A 4,604-nucleotide genomic window follows, 5' to 3' on the forward strand; every position below is an offset into this window, starting at 1 on the left:
GCTTCCAGGTTCTCCATGGTGGTCCAGCTTCAATTGACTCATGACTTCAACTATGGAAATACTGAAATCTCCACAAAACCCCTTCTGATGTAAAAAAAATATTTCACAATGATCTTAGTTTCATATTACTCAAGTGAACGACACAATGTTGTCATGTATATATTGGATTTCCATTAAAGTTCTGTTTTGCTATTTATAGAAATGAGTCTTATACAGATCATTCAGTTATTAGCTTTTAAAGTAAAAATAGACAGTAGTCTAAATAAGTAGTTAATAAGCAAGGTCATGGATTAATGGGGTATGGAGCACACACACCAGAGAGAAGGATAATATAAGAATGCTCATCCAAATGGCATTGACTAGTTTTAGAATTATATCAATAAAAGTCATCAGTCAGTTTAGTTGATAAACGTTGGAAAAAAACCTAAAACTGAATGACTATTTTTATCTGGCAATCTATACATAAGAATAATATTATTCATTGGTTAATTGTATTACTACTTCAAATAAAATTGTAAAAAAATACATTTTTGATTGTTGCCTACTTTTTAAAATTAAAGATTATACAGAACATTCTGTACATTTACAGTATTTTCAATACAATCAGAACTAATCATTATATGTGAAAATTATATTTGAAATAATCTCAGCCATTGAACTTTAAATAATTCCGTTTCGTCCAGCTAATTTCTTTATATTCGGCGCCCAATTTTTGTCAATCTATTCGTTCTAATCTTGACGAATATTCGTATAAATCAGAACTAATATTATCTACCTCTTCGAAGTCTATAAGTCATTCATTGTTTTGAAAATTTAAGACATTAAAAATCAAATGCAACGAGTGGTAGTTTTAAAAAGTGAAAACTGACTTGGATTTTGAACTCAACTGAAAACAAAAATGATATACTCGTGTTTTGATCTGATTTTGTTTTTTTTTCTAGCATTCTTTCCAAATCAACTTCTATCTTAGTCCTTCCATGTCATGATTAATTATTTATATACTCTTGGATGCATTTGAGTATCTACATGTAAACTTATAAGTTTTAGTGGATATATGGAATTAGTTTACTTTTCTGTTACTAAATATTCGATTGCAGTATCAAGATATTACTTCATGGAATCGTTCTGCTTACTGGGACTGATCTTTTCTATACAAACAATTCAGCATAACGAAAGATACTAAGAATCTATTATCACAATATATATATACCATTTATAGTGCAGATTTATTCCTGATTTGTATTTGTTCATATAGTTCTAAGTTGGACGTATTCATTTCGTGACTAGAAAAAGTTTCTAGTTAAACTTTTCTCATTCATGATTGTTTTTTTTTAATGAAATTAACATCAAAATACACCTATCTACTGATCGATAAAATAAGATACAAGGTAATATATAGCTGACTTCGGTTATAAACAACCAACACATATCTAGTTTTAATGAAATGAAGGCACCTCAAAATCGATAAAGATATGAGTTGTGTAATCGATATGAAAATGTAAATTTACAATGATAATGATAGCAATAAAATCAGTGTAGACAAATGAGATAAAACAAATAAATATTCAAATTTTAAAATATGAGAGTAATATTTATTTCATATAATTGTGTAAACAATGCAGAGTCCTAATTGATGAAAGGATTTCAAAATGAAGTACTCTGACAATAGGGTATCAATATTCACGTAGATTTAACCTCGATTCTGTAAGTCCATGAAGAGCATGTCTTATGAAGATTACTGACAAATAGGATCTTGGATACTGTTTAATATTAAAGGGATGACGAATGGTGGAGATTTGTAGCTCAGGTGGATGATTTTAGTGGAGTTTTGTTCTCTGAGCTGGATAGTTTGGTCGTGGATCTTTCATTGTTATTTTGAACAACATCATCAGTATCAACTTCAGATAGAAGTGAAGTGTTTGAATTTCTCCACACATGGCTCACAGCTTATCCTGTAGATCTCGAACAAAACTCCACCAGAATGTTGAATATATAACAGCATATTTAATGGAGAAACACTCACGAACGTTATCATCAATCCATTAATCTTTGGTTATTTAAGTAAATATGTGCCTTCAAGTCAATCAGAAGCCTAAAATACCGTTGCAAACTGAGGCTTCAATGTAAGCCATTCGTAGAAACTGAACATATTCAATCGTGTACTTCGTAAATATGTTCCGAATTGACAAAAATCAACCATAAAGGTATTGTAACTATTGAAAATCGTTAAACAGTGGACAGTGACATAATCTATCTACAAAATTTTTTATTGAGAACAGGATTTATTGTCTTTACTATGTGAAAACCTAAACAGTATGATCTGACTACAATAATTTATTAGGGAAATATTCAGAAATATTTGTTTGTTTTTAAGTTAGAATAGTTCTTTAACTAATAAGAAACATAGTGTTCCTCTGCAATTCCAAATTCATGTAGCAATACTTTCTTTTTAAATATACTGAATCATTTTCGGCTCTGAAGTTCGTGAAACTATCAAAAGAAAAAGATGTTGGTTCAGTGGATTAGGCAAGTATTTCGCACAATGATTACATATATTAACCAATGATTTACCTTAGTGTATCGAAGATCGTTCTGTTATTATTAAATGGTTTACGTCATGTGCACCTAATTTAGAGTTTTATATATTGAGAGGTAATCGATAATGTTAAACATGTTAATAGTGATACCAAGGCATTTAGCATAGTACTTGGTTGATAAATTCAATCAGCAATGAAAATAGTACAGCATTATGATATTTATTACTAACACTAATAAAAAGGGTTCCAATTAAACCTGTGAAAACGTCAACACTGAGTTGGAGTTAGGTTCACCTGACGAGTACAAATTTGGATGAAAAGTGCACCTTGTATTTCACCATTAGCCACAATCTTTCCATTCTATAAATAGTTTCTACCATTTAAAGATCAATCCATTTGTACAAGAGATTAGTCTCAACTGATTATGAAGACCATTGACTAACATATAATGATTCCAATTTAAATCTATGACGGGTCAGTAGATTATTCAAGAGTTTTAAGTACATCTATGTGTTTAATATTTCAGTGAATATGTAATCAAGTTCAATCAAATATTTTTACCATTAATGTCTAAGAAAAACGAGAATAAATTCAGCAGAATAATCGCTAAAAGCATTCATTATTGAGGAAATTTAACGACTCTGAAAATAACCTTATGGAAACTAAGACAAAATTTAACCAGTTAAGATGCAAGATGTACTGATGAATAAATTGCCACGTAAATAGCCAAATGCATTAAGCTTAGGAGTTGTTGTTTGAATGAGAAAACGCTCTGTAGACATAATGATGGATACTCATCCAGATAGTTTTATTTAATTTTCAATTTTAAGAGCCTATAATCCACTTTAAAAAATTTACGCATCACATTGTAAACATTTTGATTCTTCATGTTTCTCACAACTTTTTCCCACAGAAAATGATTACTTTCTTATCTTCATTATAAAGACTGCGAAATTCCATCTCTGCTCTTCAGTTCTATTATGTTTATCAATTTTAAGCGTTTTATTTACTGAGAATTGTCAAGCGTAGTTTATTTCTTACGTATTACTTAATGAGATACGAGAAACCAGCCATTGTGTTTTGAATTTTGCGCAAAATCTGATAGGTGCTATCATAATTCCGATTGGTTTGTCTGTAAAGTATACTTCCATCCAATAATTGATGAATTAATACTTTACAATTGATAAACAGTGTTACTTAGTTTTCACCATGGACTCAACTGAAATCAAGGAAAGATTAAACGACTGTTGTATTATCAATTGAAACTCTTCAAATAGTGTTTACTCACATCACCATGTGAAATTGAAGTTGAAACCTTCATACCTTGATACCAACACAGTATGCTGGTTTCTAATGCATTGGCTATTTTTTGATACATCAAACATTTCCATCATATGTTATTTATCAAAGTTGAGAATATTTTAGTTACTTTTTATTCGGTACAAAGTATGGATGATAGATGTAATAGTTTTAGTAACTGAAACAGACTACCTGAAAAAAACCCTCGGAATAATGATGTTTTGGACAGTATTTTGTTGTTCAATCACTGCTAATACTAACTTTAAGTAATAACGAAAATATAAAAGTGTATCGAAATAGGATTGAAAAGGTGCAATTCATTCAATAAACTCATAGACAATTATTTAGGAAAGGATAATTTACCTTGAATGAATACAATATCATAGAATTGATGTGAACAGCGAAACAGGAAACCCTAACAAACTACGGATGCTATTTTCGGGGACGTTATTTCATTTAATTCGAAGCTTGTAAAACTGTGACATTTACTTTTGTCCCTAGTCTATTCTACAGATCATAAGCTTTCGTTTGATGTGTGATTCACTACCATAGCCTTTTCTGTTCCAAAGCTATTGTAATCTAGACGTAATCTTTTGTACTCTATTTTCTACTCTAATCCCCCAGTTTTGGAAATAATTGTATTTTCCTAATTATTGTACATTGCGGCCAGGTTACTCATCTATTTATTCATGTATCTTTTTACACTAATCTGAATTCGGGTACTAGATCGGGATTGGAATAAAGCGAGTAGTGTTCCAGTTATCTTGT

Source organism: Schistosoma mansoni, chromosome W, assembly GCF_000237925.1.
Source record: "Schistosoma mansoni strain Puerto Rico chromosome W, complete genome".
In the NCBI taxonomy this organism is placed as follows: Eukaryota; Metazoa; Platyhelminthes; class Trematoda; order Strigeidida; family Schistosomatidae; genus Schistosoma; species Schistosoma mansoni.